Source organism: Podarcis pityusensis (genome assembly GCF_964106645.2).
Source record: "Podarcis pityusensis genome assembly, chromosome: 7".
Taxonomy (NCBI): Eukaryota; Metazoa; Chordata; class Lepidosauria; order Squamata; family Lacertidae; genus Podarcis; species Podarcis pityusensis.
Window position 1 is genome coordinate 68870010 of NC_138031.1, and position 20974 is coordinate 68890983.

The 20974-nt window shown below is 44.1% G+C and overlaps 1 protein-coding gene across 2 annotated transcripts in view; it reads right to left on the minus strand.

The window, feature by feature from the left end:
* Nucleotides 1–19400, minus strand: part of CDH20 (cadherin 20) — a 162873-nt gene extending 143473 nt beyond the window's left edge. The window contains exon 1 of one of the 2 annotated variants that reach the window (XM_081014751.1): nt 19162–19400. The gene's annotated coding sequence lies outside the window, so the exon portion shown is untranslated. Of the gene's footprint in view, nt 1–18842; nt 19066–19161 lie in introns of those variants that run through there. The other variant, XM_081014752.1, reaches the window with a different exon arrangement.
* Between the last annotated feature and the right edge of the window lie 1574 nt (nt 19401–20974).

Consider the following 20974-nt stretch of genomic DNA (forward strand, 5'->3'; position numbering starts at 1 on the left):
AGTCTTGAAGAGATAAAGTATTCTATAGATCATGAACGCTCATGTCAATATTAAGACAATTCAATAATAAACTTCTCTGGATAAATGCTTAAAATGCGTTATTTTCATTTGTTTGCTATTGTAAGTCCAGATTTGCTAAGAAGCATCAGACAATGGCCACTTGAGAAATAGTATGATCTGTTTCCCAGAGACCCCATCTCTTAAATGCATTTTCTAAAGTTCTTCAGATAGTCATAGACTCTGGGTTAGAAAAAAATCCTATTTCTTTATCTTATTTTTTCCCCTTGTCAGTTTTTGTCCGTCTTTTAGAAACGCTAGGAGAGGTAGATTAGTGGGGAACTAACAGGAAATACATGATCCTCCAAAATTAAAGGGGCCCCTTTCCCACATCTCTTTCCACGATTTTCGATTTCCTGCCTACCCTTTGTGCAGTGCAATCCTATGCGTGTCTATTCAGAAGTAATAATTGCAGACTTATCCATTAAATTTTAAAGGAGTGCGATATTTTTTAGATGCTAAAATAGATTGAACTGCGAGCACAGAAGGGCAGTTGTTTGAATTTTAAAAGGAATTGCTGGCGGAGTCTTCATCTTAAAGTGATACACCTTAATTTCTTCCATCTGTTCTTATAATGAGAGGGGAATTCAATCTCTGTTGAAGCCTTAGTTCACACCATTAAATTTTCTATCAGTTCTTGTTCCACTACTTCATGAACCATCCATCCACTTGAATTAATTTCTCTGAGGATAGCTACTTGGAAGCCTGTGAATGAATGGCCACATAAAGTTAAAGTGTTCACTCATGGACTTGTTGATATTTCTGCTTTTTATGTCAGATTGGTGAATTTTCATTATTTTTCTTAAACAGGAACTGCTCTGCCTGAAACTGCTGCTAGACATCCTTGATAGGGCATCGTCCCACTTCACACGGCAAAGCTTTAAGACAGGCTTCCTCAACCTCAGCCCTCCAGATGTTCTGGGACTACAATTCCCATCATCCCTGACCACTAGGGATCATGGGAGTTGTAGGCCAAAAATATCTGGAGGGCTGAGGTTGAGGAAGCCTGCATTAAGAGGACAAGCCACCATGAACCTTTAGCTTACAAGTTCCCCCTCCTCAAACACTGTTGGGAGGAGACAGGGGCTCCCATGTTTACTTCCATTTTGTAATTTCTAAAGCAACTTACAAAATGGTTGAAAGCCCAGAAGACATAGCATATAAAATATTGTATTTCAATAAAAGGTTTTGAACAAACCCAGTGGAAAAACAACAAAAAACTTTAAGCAGGAAGACTCTTTTCTTCTATATGCCATCAGCAAGCCTGACATAATCCACTAAATGCCTGGGAGAAAGGAAAGGTTTTAACCTGGTGCTTAAAGGATGCTGATGATGGCTGGCAGGTTGGGACCTTACTGGCAAAAGCATTCCACAGACAGGGATTCACAGCCGAAAAGGCCTTGTTGCCACCCTCCAAATCTCTTTCCAAGGGCTCCCAGAGACAAAAACCAAATGGTCTGGGTAGGTTTATATACCAGGAGAGGTGCTCTGTATGTGTACCATATAATTAAAGAACTCTTATTCCACTTCAGGACATGGGAGAAACCTGGGAACTGCAGTTTATTAATGGTGCTGGGAATTGTAGGTCTGTGAGGTCATCACCCTTAAACTACAGCTCCCACAATTCTTCGGGGATCCCCCTCTTGAGGTGGTATTAGAGTGCTTTAAATGGATGGAGTGGATGAGGCCTCAGAAATGTGCAGGAAAGCAGTGCAGCTCTGCCAAGGTCAGCAACATGCCTCAAGTGCGTCCACGACTGCATGACTGCATTCTTCGTTCTGAACTGCCCTGTAATCTTATGATGAAGGGTGGTATATAAATCTTAATAATGATAACAAGAATGCACTAGCTTTTTCAATAAGGCAAAACCATTTTCAAAGGCAGCCCCACACAGAGTCCATTGCAGTAATCTAATCTTTAAATTGTCAGAACGTAGATTACTGCAGCCAGGCTACCCTGGCATCTTGCTGAGCCCTGAAACAGTGTTCTCAGCATTTAAAAGGGCATGGCTGTTACTTTGGTTCACCACAGGGTCTTGTGATTTGAGGTAGATGCAGGATAATAGAATTCCATGACCATTTAGTAAGGAATGTGATCTGACAGCCGCTTTCATTCATCAGAAGAGTAGATGAATCAATTGGGCCAGGGTGGCCCTCCCAGCAACTTGAGGAAGATTTGCTAGTTGCAAGTGGTCACAGAATCTTACCATTTTGTCTCTACTATTGACAATATGTCCCCGCCGTCATCTGATTGCCAGTCAGGACTAATTTCAAGTTGGGTGGCTGCCTGTAGCCTGTCATGGATCTACCATCTACTGCTTTTCAGTTGTCATCACTTTCAAGGATAGGCTGCATGTATTGACGATTCACTTCAGTGCCTTCACCTTCAAGATATATGTAACAAAGGGAGTCCTGTTTTCTTATGTGGGTTGTTTTTGTAGAAGGCATTCCAGAGCTGTTCTGGACTGGCAGCTGCGAGTGTACATTGCCTATCTGAATTCTTCCAAATGTTAGGAATAAAAATTGTCAAAATATTATTACGATTTATTACCCTCCCTTTACCCTAAGTGCCATGGTGGGTTTAATTAAAACATAGTGCGGTTTGCATCTGAACATGCCATTCTTTCATTAGCAGACTGTAAGAGAAGGGATGTCGTGATGCATTGCAGCTAATAGCTTGAGGCGTAAGGGTATAAAGCGTTTCCTGTATAAGTTGGTCTGCATTGCTTGTGTGACATAACTATGGGATCCAGAAAGTTGATGTGAATGCCTTATATGGAAGGCAGTATGCTTCTGAATACCAGTTGCTGGAAACCGCAGGAGGAGAGCGTGCTCTTGTCCTTGCGCATTTCCCACAGGCATCTGGTTGGTCATTCTGAGAAGAGGATGATGAGAACAGGAAGATGGGCCATTGGCCTGATCCAGCAGGCTCTTCCTATGTTCTTATGGTGGCAGGGTGGGTGACACAGGCAGGGGAAGCAGCAGTAGGGCCAGGCAGGACTTCTGTAGAGATGAATCTGTGTGATGGGTCAATGCACATGATGCATGCCAGTAGGATTAAATCTAACCAAAAATGTTGTTCAGGATTGGAAAGTACTGCTCCAAGATCAGCTATTAAGGTGTTAGAAGACCACAGTGCAAAGCACTGCAGAAGACATGGCAGGCTTAGTGGCACTTGATGGGAGAGAATGGAAAACACAGATTCTAAATAATTATCTTGCTGGATTCTTAACCCATTTTGAGTAATATCATTTTCATATTTATAGCATGACCCTCTTTAAAATGCCCCTTTAATGCAATGTTTTGCCAGTGCTCTGTTAATTTAATATTATATGATGACGATTGTACCTGTTCAAATGGTGCTTGGCTCATTATTCACCATTATATAGCAACAAGATTTGTTCTTCTATGTGCTGATGTGTACAAGAAGGTACACTCATCTCGCTTTACTAGCCAAGGGAGCCGGTGTTTGTCTGCAGACAGCTTCTGAGTCATGTGGCCAGCATGACTAAGTCACTTCTGGTGAACCAGAGCAGTGCACAGAAATGGCATTTACCTTCCCGCTGGAGCGGTACCTATTTATCTACTTGCACTTGACATGCTTTCGAACTGCTAGGTTGGCAGGAGCAGGGACTGAGCAACGGGAGCTCACCCTGTCATGGGGATTCAAACAGCCTACCTTCTGAACGGCAAGCCCTAGGCTCTGTGGTTTAGACCACAGCGCCACCCGCGTCCCACAGCACCACCCGTGTTTAGTATTATCTGTGAATGAGGGCATTAGTTCAGCCACAATTCAGCAATGTTTAACTCCCAACTTAAGTTTCTTTGAAGCCAAAGTATTATCATACTGCTGACTTGGGCCTCATTAGAATCTATTCTCCCTTGTTAGATAGTTGTGCAATTGCTCACTGATGTTTTCTGGGTGGTTTGAACATTTTGTTTGGAGGGACCACGTTTATACAAGAAAGTACTCAAAATGTGCTAGTCAAATATAACACAAGCTCCAGTTTTCAGATATGTCCATGGATGATGTCCAAGATCCAAAATGGTGAGAAAAACAAAACTTTTTATATCAATTTAGAAAATATAAACATGAAAACGTTAAGGCAGAGCTTAAAACTATATACTCAACTTTTAATAGTAGTTACAACCTGCTTTCTGGGGTTACGTATGATCATGTTTGAAAAGTGAATTTCTGCATCTATTCTGTATTTCTAATGCTATGAAGCCACTCTGAGTGCACTAGGAACAGAAGAGTGGGGTGTAAATAACTTACAGAGTTTAACTTCCATATGTAAGCATCGCCCAAGAAGCATCCATGACTGACTGATATTTGGCACTTAATTTATGATTGTGCTAAGCTACTCAAGAGCTTAGCTTTGTTTCAGAAATGCTTCAGTGCCATTTTACACCGCTAGGAGGCAAGTTAATTTGTCCTATTATTGAGGTGTCATTGCAATGCTTTTTCGTTGAAACATGTCAACTCACTTGCTCCCTCCCACCGCAAAAATTTAAAAAAATGTTCTTCATTCTATCACAATTCTTCACAATTTATACAAGATGTAAATGCATTCTGGTCTGTATGTTTGGGATTACAAACATTCATATTTTGTGTGTGTGCTTGGAAGCCCCATGGAGAGTGCTTGCTTATTTAAATAACTGAAAGTAAATAACCCACTAAAGAGTAATGCAGGGATTCTAAGCCTAAATACACAACTGACTGCATAGCCTGATCTCACATTTTTGAAGTTACTCGGTTTTTGTGTTTGTATTACAGCATAAAAGGTAAATCTTAACATAACTGTTATTGGAATTGTGTGAAAAGTTTGTTTCATCTGCAGAGCCTTGAAATGAGAGAAAAAAATGCCTTTTCTCCAGTATTATTCATGTCAATATGTACCTAGTGATCTTTATCAGTGGATTAACAAACTGAAACCCTCTTGTGGCATTTAGCCAAGTTGGTAAAGTTTTCGGATAAATTTTTAAAGCCATAAATGAAAGTTCTTCATCCAACATAACTTTTGAACGGTGTTGTTACAAGTTTGCATTGTAACAACAAACTGAAAGTTTTATTTTAAAAAGTCAAAATATCAAACGGCTTCAGCAGTATTACCTACATAAAGATACTTCTCTCTATCTTTGAGGGTGAAAACAGATCAATATTTACCTGGAATTAATTTCCCATAGTCTGTTGCTGGATCCATATAGCTACAGTCTTTTCCCAGATTGCTTTTCATAGCTTTGTCTCTAGAGGGCATCAGTAGAAAGGAGGAGGTTGGGGGAGACAAGAAATGGTGGGAAAGGAGACAGAACTATAAGCTTCAAGAGGTGAAACAGATGATTTGCATCCCAGCAGCTGACTAGCTCTTTCAGTGATGGTTTTTAGGTGGGCTGTCAATACATTTTTTTTTTTTATAATTTCACCTGGTTTTAGATAGGTTTTAACTGTATCTTAGCTTTACTGGGTGTTCTTTTTCTTTGTTACATTTTAATACTAGTTTTATTGTGCTTAGCTTTTATTGTATCCAGTTTGTATCTTTAGTGTTGCAAATGACCTTGAGGGTTTCTTATAAAGGGCCAAAAGGCAATTTATAAATGTTTCTATAAACAAACAAACAAAATAGCCCTGTTCCTGTCACACCTTTCTTACCAAAAACAAGATATGAAACAAATAAGCAATGTGTCTTTTTGACCTTATTTTGGACTTCTTATTTTTTATCGTATCTGTTGATGGGTCCTCTCACCCTTGTGATAAGACTGCCTGTCTCATACTCATCCTAGTAAGAAGGATTTCAGCACACACCACATACAGATGTGTGCAAAAATTGCTGATTGTACCTCCTCATTAAAAACAACCATTCCCTAGGGGAGCAATTGTGTGCACAAAAAGCCGATATAATGCAAGCCAGTGTAAACTAAGCCAGTTTAAAGCTACACCAGATCCAAACTATGTTCAGCAGTGGGGCTGCTGCTGCTGCTGCTCTGCTCTGCTCTTCCCTGGCAGAGGGAAAACAAGCCTTCAAAATAATGGCAACTACACAGTGTTGCCAGGCCACATGGTTGAGCTGAACAGGCTTAGGATCTAGCCTAAGTCCCCTCTCTCTGGTCCTGCCCCCCAAAATGCCCCTCCTCTGGGGGACCTACACCAGCTTCTGCTCAGCCAATTGCATCCTGGCTTAGCTCCAGATCAGCTAGGATGAGCAAATTACACTGGCCTATCTGTGGCTGAGTCAGAGTTGGGGACTTAATGCCAACTGAGCTGGCTATCGGCCGGTTGAGCCACAGATTCACAACATCCTAAGCTGCTCATTCCATTGGATCTCACCATGTGATTGGTCCCTAAGTGGTGATTTGCATACAGATGAAACCAATAATAGAATAATGGAGCTGGAAAGGACCTTGAGAACCATTTAGTTCAGCAATTCTCAACCTGTGGGTCCCCAGATGTTGTTGGACTACAACTCCCATCATCCCTGATCTCTGGCCATGCTAGCTAGGGGTGATGGGAGTTGTAGTTCAACAACATCTGGGGACCCACAGGTTGAGAAAGGCTGATCCAGTCCAACACTCTGCAATGCAGGAACATGCAGCCATCCCATATGGGATCAAACCTGCAACCTTGGTATTATCAGCACCACGCTCTAACCAACTGAGTTATCCATCTGTAGTACCAGATCACATGATGGAGAATTTCACGATGACCTCATTTCCCTCCATTCCCATTCAGTAGTGAACTGGAGACTAACATTCCCCATGATGCTGGCAGATCAGCTGGCCATGTGCTTTTTTTGATGATTTTGTATCTTGTTCCTGGTAAGGAGGACACAGACTTGGAATCAAGCAATCAAGGCAAAGATGATAACTGCTTGTCATCCAGAGCACCCAATATATGAGCTAGAGAATCTGCTATGAATGGTGCATATATCTGCATTGCTTTTCTCTGCAGTATAAATGAAAGTGGCAATCAGAAAAACTCCAGCCCTTACTTTGCATATTGTAGAGGAAAGTGACAATTCACAACTGAAACAATGCAAATGTGTTTTGTATTCAGTTATCTACATCCAAGTACAAAGAGTAAATTGTGAATCAGCCCTCAAAATCTTATGGGTTAATGGCCAATACTGTTCCCAGATGTTCTGCACAACTGCTGCAATCATAATTTGTCGTGTTTGACCATTCAGCCATCTGCCCAGTGTATTCTGCTGTGACAATCAGATGTAGACGCTGCCATGGAATAAAATTATCGTTTTATTAATTACCCTTTAATTAGTTGACACAGGCAGTATTTTAGCCATAATTGGCCTGAGATGCAATACATACAGGGATGGAATGTGATTGTGAGACTGCTTGTCATGAATAACAATGATGCCTTTGACAAAGCAATCTCATTATGAAGATGTACTGAACATTTCAGCCCCTTCTTTGCACAAGATACTTTTGAACTAAAAGCTGCAATTTATTGGCATAGGTAAATGCAGATACACCTCGCATGTGCACTGTATATATAATTCATGGTGGAACGTGATTTTGCAAGGATTATCACTGCTTTTAAGCATGTCACTTCCATCATTACTATTTATAGGTACTAAGTTGTAGCTATTTCAGAAACAAGTATTAAAACTCTTTCCAAAACAACTCTTCATTGCTCAGAGCTATAAGCCACTACAAATCAGTACATATAGAAATACAAAATACACAGAATCAAAGAATTCTAGAGTTGGAAGTTGGAATACAAATCAGCTTAACATATTTCATCAATCACAATTTCATCAAACACCACACATACAAAAGGAACAAAAGTAATTAAATTAAAATTTATCCAGAACAAAAGAGACTAACTCTCCCCATAAATTAGTGCCTAGATACTGCAGACATAATAGGGTGTGTGGGGAGGGGTAGTATCACGTCATGCTCTTTCTAGGGTAGTTTGTCCGCCTTTGGTCCCCTATACTGCACTCAGCTTTTGCTTGTGGTTCCTTGAAGCATGTGGCAGCGGCCACGCCCCATGAACAGCCTTGACTGTACTGCTAAACCAGGTGAGGCTGGCTGATAGGTCTCAAACCCTTGGTGAGTTCGGGACTTTCCTTGCATGCAAAAACAGGCTCTGGTGGACTGAGCAGATGATACCAACAGTGGGTCCAATGGACAAGAAGGTGGTTTCTACAGGGAAGTGAGGGGCAGATGGGGCTCGTCAACCTGGAAAGGTAGCCCATCTAGGAGAAGGAAAACTCTGAGCCTAAACCTCAACTGCCTTGCAGGATATCTTCAGGAGAAGAAAAGGCTAAGGAGTAAACCCTACACAAATCTGGAGTGGACTTACACAAATCTAAGATGGTTGGGTGGCACCTTGTAGGCCTCCTTCCAGCAACTCCTGCAGCCAAGCTGATGCCAAACATTTTGCTTAACACGGATAAATATGTAAGTTCTAGCTACATTCTCTTCCCTCAGAGTAGGTAGGTAGGAAGAGAAGGTAGGTAGAACTTCCATATTAATCCCCAAAATGTGCAGATTAGCCCAAATTTACCCAAGAGCTTTTTGCCTCAAGTTTGCAGTTGCACTAGAAAGAATTATTTGGGCTGTCAGGAATCTTTCAACTCAGCCAGTACAAGTCAATATGTTGGCTTTTTGCTTATTTTCTGCCCTTAACAAGAGGCATGGGTGTACCTTTGAAGGACAGCTAACAGGAATTTCAGGGCAGAATTCTTTACTGCCTAAATAGAAACATTCATATCTCTGCACCGTAGATTAGGTGTGAAAGTTTCTTCTTCAGAGATATCTCAGGAAAAACCCACATACATTAACCAGTCTTTAGTGCTGCTTCTTGTATTGGGTGACAAAAAAAGACTCAAGTTGTGGTATTAATTTAAGTAAGGAAGAATGCTAGAGACTGAGCCCAATATACCAAAAGGACCACCTCCTTTCCTGTGCCACATCACATTGCCTTCTTAATAACCCCATCCCCACTGTCTCCCAGCAAGCCCCATGGTTCAGTCTCTCAGTGCCAGCCCCAGCAGCCCCCACCAGGCTGGGGGGCCTCGCCCTGGACTGCATTCTCTTGGCTCTGACCTCCATCCACAATTCCAGTGACCTTCTGGTGGGGAGCAGTGCACCCCCCAGTATTTTATTCAGGTTGACACCACTGCTACAGCCACAGCAGGCACCGTAACTCTCCAACAGTTAGACTTCGCTCCCTACAACACACTCTTCCACCGTCTCTCAAAACAGATGCATGTCAACAACAATTATTTCTATCTCACTCTGCTACTCAAAAGGCATTCAGTACCATTTCTCAACACAAGAAATACAAACAAAAAACAACGGGCGTGAAAGAGAAGCAAGAAACATTAAAAATGCACCAGTAATGAAATTAAACTAAAAACATTGATCATCTATGAGAGGTGGGGGAACAGGCTAGAATCAGTTCCAGCAGGAGATGAGCTCTGTCAGTGTTCCTAGCATCCAATGTGTGATTGGCGATATAGGAGAACCGCTCATAAACTGAAGATTTCTCATCACGGCATCCTTTTGAGCACATGGCACAACACTCAGCCTTTCAGCAGATCCTTTTATCTGGTACGCTAAGCATCATGAGCAGCCCAGTCATATTAACTGAAGGTAACTATAGCAAAGCAAGCAGTACCTTATTCAGATACAGTATTCCGTTCTTGTCAAATTACGCAAGTACTTTGGCCTAGAAAACTGAAAAGCCCGCCCCGTGCCAAAGAAAGCCACTGCTACCAAGTTCTTTAATAGGAAACGTTTATTTAAGACTTTCCTTTTAATCATAGAGATTCAAGCATCCTAGCACATTTCAAACGGGGTTGATATAAGGATGCCAGCCTGTGCTAGCTTCCCACAGGTTTTCAGTATCACACTATATCACCAGCTAAACATTGTGATATACCACAATGTCTGAAATAAGGATGGAGCTATGTAGGCATTGGCTGGCTTCACAGTTTCTCCAGCATCGTGATTTTTGCTGGCTCTTGGGATTTGCTTCCCCCTGCATGAGCCAGGGGAGAGCTGAGCCGGCAGAGCTGACAGAGGCTGCAGTGAATTGAGAGAAGCATTGGCTGGCTTCATGGTTCCCCCAGCCCATTGTGAATATTGCACAGTACACACACACATGATTTGTGATATATTGCCCGGTCAAAAATTATGAAACCAATATCACAATATGGACTTTGAACCAGTTTGGATGGTATATCGCCCAGCCCTATCAGATGCATTCCCACATACGGGAAACCTCAGTTTACCTTTCGGTGGAACCTTCTGAAAGGCATTTTCATTTAGGCAACTCCACCACCCATCTCGGAATGTTAACCTCATATTTCAGGATTAACCTCCTCTGTTATTTTTCAGCCATCGACAGCAAGTTAGGGACTTCTGCCCTCTTCCTCAGTTGAGAGGAGACATGATATATTATAGAATATAATTTCATTTTTATCATTTAAGATTAAATATATTTTTTATTAGAGATGCATACCTTTGTTAATATTTTGGTGACAGGGTCATGCCCTATCTATCAAATCAAAAGGAGAGAAAGAGATAGAAATACCCACTGGAAACATAGTTCCATAGCTGATAGACATGCACATTGTCCAAGGTTAAAACACATACAGACTTGGGAGACCAATCCTAAGAAGGGGCTGACAGGCACATAGCAGCAGGTTCGCCGCCCTGTGTGCAGTTCCAACCAGTGGTTGGGGGGAAGGGGAAGGGGGACACATCTATTTTTTACTGCCCCAGCTCTTCTCCAGAAAAGAGAGAGAGCTGGATTTGATTCTATGACCTTGTTCACATCATTTTGTTATGGGACCTTAATGGCAACCACCGCTGGTTGGGAGGCTGCACTTTCAACAGGCATGGTGGAAGCCTCTGCAGCAGAAACTCATCTCCCAGCCCAGATGGAATGGGAATGAACTAGGTAGCATTCATAATAATAATAATAATAATAATAATAATTTATTTATACCCCACCCACTCTGGACAGTTTCCAACGAAATATTAAAATACAACCATCTATTAAACATTAAAAGCTTCCCTAAACAGGGCTGCCTTCCGATGTCTTCTAAAAGTCTGGTAGTTGTTTTTCTCTTTGACATCTGGTGGGAGGGCGTTCCACAGGGCGGGTGCCACTACCAAGAAGGCCCTCTGCTTGGTTCCCTGTAACTTTGCTTCTCGCAGCGAGGGAACCGCCAGAAGGCCCTTGGCACTGGAGCTCAGTGTCCAGGCAGAACGATGGGGGTGGAGACGCTTCTTCAGGTATACTGGACCTTAACCCTCTCCAACCTTGTTGAACAGGGGGCTAGGAGTGCAGCCTAAGGCATGCACTGTACTTTATGTTTACACCCCCCCCCCAAAAAAAAGAGATTACTTGGCTTTTTCTGGTAGAGAACACAGAGCTGAAGACTGCCTTGAAAAAGTTTGCACTTAACAAAATGAATAAGCAAGAAAGAAACCCAATGAAGTTTCCTCTCCAAATATGGTGTGTACACACACACAGAGAGAGTTAATTTTGTCCCTTATCACAGTTCTACCCCTCTTACCCATTTGAACATAGCAGTTCAGATAAATGGCAGTGTGGTTCTTTTTCCAAAGGGCTTATCTCTTCTCTACATGCTTCATATCCCTTCTCATAATCAGGCAACCCATTGTTTTGTGAAAACTTCACAAGCTTTGTGGAATTCTGAATATACAGGTCACACTGCGTGCATTGTTGCTTTCGTTGCTTCGGGCCAAGAGCCTGAAGGAAACACTAGTGTTATTCCCAAGACAATTTGTGGCTTTCCCAATTCTCTAGCATACTGAACAGTGTCAAAGTTCAGTTGTGCTAAAAAACAACAATAAAACTTATTTTCCAGCTGCAAGGTGGATGTGTGCCTGCAGGCTTTCTTATTTCTTTCCCTTACTGATGACTTCTTCCCAGTTTTCTAATGCATGGCAGTGACAGGTACGACAACTCTGGCTGTAAGAGAGATATACAGATCTAGATCTAGAGGTGAGATGATATACTGTAGGCATAGATATATAGATATAGATATGCTCCCTGAATTTGCACTGAAAGCCAAATTAATCCCTGGCATAAAATCTTGCTGCTCACTTGCGTCATTCTACAGATTAATTGGCCCATTTTTGGCATCGACTTTGAAACAATCCCATTCATTTATTTTTAAAAAAACTTTGTTTACAAGATATTCTGTGATCATCCATTTCTACACACATCAACCTTGCTTTGTACATATCTAATAGAAACTAGCAAATGGTTCTGTTAGTACTGCTGCCACTTTATTTCCATTCTCCCATGCTATACATTGAAAAAAAGAAAATATTGTTAAGGTTGCAACCCACCTTTCATTCAAATTATCGGGGCAGGTTCTCCTTGATCTCACAGCTATTTTCCTCTTCTCTTTTTCATCTAACATTATATTTAGTAATGTAAATGGAAGGATAGTTTGTCAGTACAGTGGTATCTCAGTTTACGAACTTAATCTGTTCCAGAAGTCCGTTCTTAAACCGAGGTGTGCTTTCCCTAATGAGGCCTCCCACCGCCAGTGCTCTTCCACTGTTCAGATTCCGTTCTTAAACCGAGGTAAAGTTTGCAAACCGGGACACTACTTCTGGTTTTACGGTGTTCGTAAACCGAATCGTTTGTGAACAGGACTGTTCTTAAACCGAAGTACCACTGTACCAGGTTCTGGAGGAGGCTAGGGGCTCTGTTTGCCGTGATTTGTTGAATGCCTTCCAACTTGTTGGCCCTTAGAATGTGGATCCTTTGAGATCTGTGACTGATAACTTATGTCCTGGTTGGTGAAATCATCATAGTCCACACATTAGCTAGTGAAGTAGTAAATGCTTCCACGAGGGAGGGTTTCGTAAAAAATAAAAATCTTTAAAAATCACATATTCTGTCTATTTGAATAACTATTGCCTAGTGTCAGGTGCAAGCTCTGTGAGTAGGTTGCGGGGGTCCAACTCCAAGGACTTTTGAATGAAATTGATAGATCCCTTGCAGAGTCTGGCTTTTGGTTTGGTTTTGGCATGGAAACTGCTTCGGCTGCCTCTGGTGGGGTGGTTTACATTGGAAAATGGACTGGGAGACTACAGCTGAATCCTTCAGCAACATTTCATACCGCTGTTCGTTATATGCTCCTGGGCTGCCTTCAGTAGGTATTAGGGGCAATGTATCTAACTGGCTCCACTCAGTTCTGAGAAAAAGGAGCAGGGAGGTGATGCTGGGAGACTGTTTTCATCCTCTTGGCCAATAGGCTCCATTTTCCCCACCCTGTGCTGTTAAAAGAAACTACCGGTATAGGTCACCCAGATATACGGGTTCCAGGGTCATCAGTATTCTGGTGACACCCAACGTCCTAATTTCCATCAGACCCCAGGGAGGCAGGTGAAAGATTGAACTGTAGTTTGTTAATGGCAAAGGATGGGGTGGAACATGCTGACTCCAGACAAAACAGAAGTATTGCTGTTAGGTAGACCATATGATTCAGGTTTAGGTTTACAATGCATCCTGGATGGGGCTGCATTTGCCCTGAAATGTCAGGTTTGTAGCTTGACTCAGCACTCTTCCTAGATGGGCAAGTAGTGTCACTGGTGAGGGGTGCAGCTTTGGCTGGTTCACCAGCTACAGCCCTTCTTAACAAAGGTAGACTTCTTTCACAGCAATTCATGCCTTAAAGGTAAAGGGACCCCTGACCATTAGGTCCAGTTGTGACCACTCTGGGTTTGCAGCACTCATCTTGCTTTATTGGCCGAGGGAGCCAGCATACAGCTTCCAGGTCATGTGGCCTGCATGACTAAGCCGCTTCTGGTGAATCAGAGCAGCGCATGGAAACGCCGTTTACCTTCCCGCCAAAGCGGTACCTACTTATCTATTTGCACTTTGACATGCTTTCGAACTGCTAGGTTGGCAGGAGCAGGGACCGAGCAACAGGAGCTCACTCCGTCACGGGGATTCGAACCGCTGACCTTCTGACTGGCAAGTCTTAGGCTCTGTGGTTTAACCCACAGCACCACCCATGTCCCTTAGTATTCATGCGCTAGTAACCTTCAAATTAGAGGGTGCTCTTGCAAAGATTCTGATAGCTGGCTTCTTTCCAGGCTCAATTCAAGGTGCTAGTGTTGGCCTGCTAAAGCCCTTAATGGTTTGTCACCTGTATACCCTAAGGAATTCCTCCTTCCACATAAGCCTGCCTGTATGCTCCAGTTATCCTCTGTAGCCCTACTCCAGTAACCTCACCACCACGAGGAACACTTGGCAATCACAAAGGGTAGGACCTTCTCTGTACTAGCACCATCCCTATGGAATGCCTTACCATGTGAGTTGTGTGCCAGCCCAATTCACAGTACTGTTTTAATAATAATAATAATTATTATTATTATTATTATTATTATTTATACCCGCCCTCCCCAGCTAAGGCCGGGCTCAGAGCGGCTTACAAGCAATAATAAAAACAAACTGAATGATTACAACTTAAAAACAAAATTAAAATACAACATTAAAATATGGAAACATTAAAATATTAAAATGTAGCCTCATCGCAGGAGGAGAAGGAAAGGAAAAAAGAAAGAAAGGGAGGGAGGGAATCAAATTGGCTCCAAGCCAAAGGCCAGGCGGAACAACTCTGTCTAACAGGCCCTGCGGAAAGAAATCAGATCCTGCAGGGTCCTGGTCTCATGAGGCAGAGCGTTCCACCAGGCCGGAGCCAGAGTTGAAAAGGCCCTGGCTCTGGTTGAAGCCAATCTAACTTCCTTAGGGCCCGGGACCACTAGGGTGTTGCTGTTTATGGACCTTGAGGCTCTCCGTGGGGCATACCGGGAGAGGCGGTCCCGTAGGTACGAGGGTCCTAGGCCATGAAGGGCTTTAAAGGTCAAAAGCAGCACCTTAAATCTGACCCTGTACTCTACCGGGAGCCAGTGCAGTTTGAAAAGCACTGGGTGAATATGCTCCCGTGGCAGAGACCCCGTGAGGAGCCTCGCTGTAGCATTCTGCACCCTCTGGAGTTTCTGGGTCAGCTTCAAGGGCAGCCCCGCGTAGAGCGAAAGCTGATGAAGACACGGCTGTTTAAAAACACCTTTGGCTGAATATTTATTCCCTCCCCTTTGGTATTTTGATCTTTTAATTGTGATGGGTGTTTTTTGCAAACTCTTCTTGCGGTCTTGTTTTAAATGCTAATATTTTGATTTATTTCATATGCCAGCATTTTGACTTATCTGTTTGAACTGCGAATTGGTTTATATTTTCTTCCTCTTGTCTTTTTTTTTTTTTTTTTTGCCTTGAAATCGTTCTGAAAAACAGGTAGGATATACTTTTTGTATTCAACATAAACATGCTCTCCATGAAAGGAGATTTGGTTTTATATTAAGAAGGGGGGTAATTAAGCTTGCAAAAGGCATGACTTGCCTGCAGGCTATGGACTTTTGAATGACGCGTTCTTTCTGCAAATTGGTCAAGTGGTTCCAGAGCCTTGTACTGCCATGTTGATGCCCACAGGCAGATGACAGTTATTGCTTATGAGGTAGATCAAACTACCATCATACTGCTGGGGTTTTGTTTTCCTTCAGTGAATGTCAGGAAGTCACAGTATACTATATGAAGTGCAAGTTCTCGCTTCCTTGAAATCCTTCCTTAAAGCCCACCTTTTACAAAAGCAAAAAGCCCTTGCTTATTCACCCCCTAAAAGTCACCATCTCCAATCACACCTAAAGCTGCAGTCTTAAACATACTGTACTTAACTGGGGAGGGAGGCTGCAGTCCTAACCCTCAAGTCTGCACATCTGGATAGGATCACACAAGCAGGGGACTCTGCTGTCATGCTGCAAGGTGAAGAAACCACAGCAGAGGCAGTGTGCTACCACCAGTGGTCCCTCCCCCCCCCCCAGTAGTAACTGATAGGGCATTAGGCTATTTCAGGATGGAGCTACATCCATTGGATTCTAGCATCTGGCTCCAGCTTGGGGCTGGTGCAACAAAAAAGGATGGCTATAACTGCCTCCACCTTCTGCCCTGGCTGGTGCAAGTGACAAGGATGCAGTAGTGGCACCACAACTCAGTTCTGTCCTTCTCTTTCCTGGTCATAGAATCTCATAGAGTTGGAAAGGACTCTGAGGATCACCTAGCCCAACCAATATGCACCCATCCCTTATGGGGATTGAACCTGCAGCCTTGGCGTTGTCAGCACCACGCCCTTACCAACTGTGCTATTCTGTGGGTCAGAGTAAGGATTGCTCTGCTCACCTCACTGAATACAGTGAGACCTACTTCTGCATATAGGAATGCACTGCAGTTATGGGTTAACTGATTTTTCTTACTTTCATCCTTCATGATCTTTTCTTCTCACCTCCCTTTGGTTCCTCTCCACTGTCTAATTTTACATTTCCTCAGGGTTGGGACTAGTGTTTTTTTTTAAAAAAAACCACACCTTATGCTATAAAACACTATGCACATTGATGGTGCTATGTAAGTATTCATAATTTCCACGATTTAAAGTCGTCCTGAGGCGCCAGCAACCATTTCACACTCCGCATAAAGTCACATAGGATAGCTAATACTATAAAAACTTTTTATAATGCCAGTTGAGCACTTGATAGAGCAACGGGTTGGGGGTTTTTTTGTGGGTTTTTTTTTTTTTTTTTTGTAATGTAACTTGCTCCAGACACAATAATTACAGTGTAAAAAAACCCCACAGTTTACAGCTCCACTCTAGCAAGCCTGCTTGAAGAGTGTCAGAGCAGCACAAAAGCTGGCACAATTAGCTTTCATCCCTGCTGAGTTGGCAATAAAGTGAGCACAGAAGAATATATTAATTGGTATTAGTCAATCCATTTAAGATGTTCATTCTATAGTCACCTTTGCATTTTTTTTCCATTAAAGAGAAAGAGAGAGAAACACAACTGTCACATCAAACTGAAAGGGAGTAGATGCAAGATTCTTTTTTTAATCCTATTGCATTCCAAGATTTACCTTTGAAAGAAACAAAAAACCCCACCAAGTTCAGGTTCTATAACACGATAACAGATGATAAATATGACAATAAGTGATAAATATTGCAAGTTACTGACTTGCCTTTCTTTCTCTTTCACTTGTTGCTATTTTTTTTAAAAAAAAACCTATGTATTGCTGATTACTGCACCTTTGAATCAGAATGAACAATTAACTGACTAATTATTCTAGTCACACCAACCCACAATGAAATCTTTATTCAGTGTTTACAGCAATCTTTGGCAAAGAATGCCTTGCTGTTTTTAAACTAAGAAGAACTGCACCCTTTGGCTCCTCTCAGCATCAGCTGCCTTGGTTTCAGTGCAGGATGCCAATAATCAGTCGTCTTCTTTTTCTTTCTTCTAAAGTAGGCACTTTTTTTATAAAAAAAATATATAAAGGAGTGAAAAGAACTATTCTCATCAATGCCCCATATATTCTGCCTGATTTATGTCCCAGTCACTGGATCTCTTCCTTCCGTATCTTTTTAACATTTATTTTCTCTACCTCAGCTCCATCCTCTCCACCTCTTTCTCTCTCCTTCATATATACTAGGAACAAAAATGGGCAGATTCCTGAATCTGAAGTGCCATATGAAAGGGACATCCATGACCAGCCAAATGTGACCAATTCAGCTGGTCAGAAAAGAACACAAACCTCTTCTGGGAAGAAGGAAGAGAAGCATTCACTTTGTTTTAGAGCACACAAAACAAAACAAAAACTAATGTTTACCTATTTACAGTGAAACTGAGGTTTTGGGATACTTTCTGTCCTGCTGATGCTTCTCAACCTGCTTTCAGTGCTCTCACAATTCACTTCCTCTACAGACTGCCTCTCCACTTAAAAGTGATGCTCTGCTACAGATCACTGCATATTTATCCCTACTGTCACTTATGGAGGTTAAGGACATAGCATGGTAAAAGATCCCCCATCTCCTTAGAGTCTCTCTGAACAGAACTCACAACTTCTGCAAAAGCTCTCTGTATGTAGAGGACTCTTTGCTTTGCTCTGCCTTGTGCAACACTCTTTAAAACCTACCAGGCTCCTGTTTTTAGATCCTTAAATGCATACAGCTCCTACTATCCTCTGTTTGGTCTCCATCTTTATAAAGCTTCCCTGTGCTCCACCACCCCCTCGCAGAGGTCTTTCTGTAGCAAATGTCTCTACTGACCATGGAAGGGCTGCCCACTGCCCGAACACCCCAAATAGGCCGCTCACACTTGCCACGGGTACCACTCTTTCCCCACTGATGCAGAACTCAGCTCCCATTTTCTCAAAACAGCTGAACCACTGAGTTACGTTAAACTTCCAAAGCTCTGTTAGAAAATTCCAGATCTGAATTGCCACCGTAGCCACACCAGAGGGTCTCCTCCTTCCTTCTGTGTTGTAGACATGTGCTTATAGAATCTTAGAGGGACCCCAAGGGTCATCTAGCCCAACCCCCCCCCCCCCGCAATGCAGGAATCTTATCTAAAGCATCCATGACAGATGGCCAACCAACCTCTGCTTTAAAAACCTCCAAGGAAGGAGAGCCCGCCACCTCTGGTGGGAGTTCACCCCACTACCAAACAGCTCTTGCTGTCAGAAAGTTTTTTTTTACGAATGTTTAGCTGGAATCTCCTTTCTCGCAACTTGAAGCCATGGGTTCGAGTCCAGCCTCCTCTCTATTTCTGCTCCTCCACCTATAACTCTCATTTTTAGCGTGCCTCCCTCCACAAACTTGTAGGGGGGAGGCCCCAGCTTTGAACACCAATCTCAAAGGGTGGCAACCCAGAACCCCCAAGCCTTGGTACCTGGATGCGTCCACTGAACCTTCCACCTTGGGTCAGATCCAAGATGACAGCTTCTTTCTTAACCCGGAGTAAGCCGCCGCGCTAACTACTCCGATTCCCTAGCTTGGGATCCAGCGCCCTGTAACTTCGGACCGAACATGGGACCAGACCAGACTGAAAAGGATCTCGGTGCCTGGGCGCTCCTTCCCCCTCAAAACACGCTCGGATCTCTCCCTGGCGCAGGAGGAAGCGCCATCCGCAGCCACGTGAAAAACCAGGCACGATCGCGCGGACCTTTCCTCAATAGGCGTCCCTTTTAGAGTCGCCGTGCGTCACTTACCCTTCGAGGTGCTGCTGCTGCTGCCGCCTCTCGTCCAGGGATAAGTTGGCGGGAGACGATAAAGCGAGTCTCTCTCTCTCTCTCTTCCCTTCCAGGACCCGGCGAGTGGCCTCCCCGCCGTCGCAAGGGCGCCCCGCTCTCCTTCCCCTCCTCTCCTCGCAAGGTCCCGACACAAACTCCAGCTCGCCACCGCCGCCGCCAGCCGCCAGAAGCCCCCGCCGCGAAGCTCGGCTCCCCGCTGCCGCCGCCGCCTGCCCACCGGCGTCGCTGTGACCAACGCCAGCGCGTCCTCTCCCCCCTTTTCCCTCTAGCGGCTCGTCAGGAGTTTCCTTCGGGCTTCCCCTCCCCACCGCCCCTAGGTAGTCAGTCGCGCGTCGAGGCCGACCTGCGCGCTGACTCAAAGAAAGAACAGCTTTCTCCGGCCGGGAGAAAAATAAAATGAGAATTAAAAAATGAAAAGCCCGCTCTCTGTCGCGGGGGAAAAAGTCGCGCGGCGTCTCTGGCGCTCGCTTTCCCTCAGAGGTTTTCTGCCACTGAGGTGAATGTCTCACTGTTTCGCCTCAGGTCAGTGGCGGGAGGAGAAGCGAGCCTCATTCGGCACCAGCGAGTTGGGGACAAGAGACTGGAGGGAAGCTGTTGTGGACATTATGATTATTATTATCGATAGAAAGTCGTGTTTCTTTGCTGCTCTTTTCGCGCCGCCTGCTCGCTCCTATTCGGAGCGGACGCCGTGTGCCCGAGCCGCCGCCGCCGCCGCCGCCGCCGGTGCTCCTTCCTCCGCTCATGAATATTCTAACGGGAGCGAACGACGCGGAGGTAAATGGAATTAGCTGATTGGTGCCAGGAATGGGCGCCCCTTCCTCCGGGTGGGGCTGCCTGGAACCCCACCAGCTGAAAGTAATTAATGGCCGGTTGGCACCTTGAGGAGCAGACAGAGGCGGCGGCGGCGGCGGCAGCAGCTCTCAATAGCAAGAAATACCTTCCCGTCCCGAGGATTATCCAGGACTAGAGCCGGATACTCCGCTTCTTAAAGCGAGCGGTTTTTTTTCTTTCTTTCTCCAAAACTCATCTCTTCAATGCCTGATTTATATCCCCCCCCCCCTGTTTCCATTTCTCTGTCTCAACTCCACCCTCTCCGCTGGTGTAAATCAGAAGCACAGCATGTGACCCCCATCAGGTTGATGGATCCGGAGTAAACTACCACGCATCCTAGTTCCGGAACGCAGTGCCTAATACGGAGTTAGGATTCCCCACCATAGGAGCCGGCGACTCCCCAATAAAATACAGTGATACCTCGCGTTAAGTACTTAATTCGTTCCGGAGGTCCGTACTTAACCTGAAACTGTTCTTAACCTGAAGCACCGCTTTAGCTAGTGGGGCCTCCCGCTGCTGCCGCGCCGCCGGAGCACGATTTCTGTTCTCACCCTGAAGCAAAGTTCTTAACCCGAGGTACTATTTCTGGGTTAGCGGAGTCTATAACCTGAAGCGTATGTAAACCGGGGTACCACTGTATTTGAGCCCCCCCCCCCAAAAAAGTTGATGGGCATTGCCTTTCAAATAGTCACGTGGTCGATTGGGCGGGGTGGGGCTTACGTGCCCCCTCCCCCACATAGTTCATTCGACTTGGCACCCCCGATCCTCGCCAAGTCAGCTTGCGATTAAGCGAAAAGCGAAATCCACCTGCGCGCTTTCAAAAGAAACACTCCAATTAAGAGGGAGGACAAGGGGCGTCGAAGCGGACCGATTTACCCTGCAAGGCCCCTGCGCGCTCCTTTAGGATCGCGCCTTTAAAAAAAAACTCTGGGACTTTCCA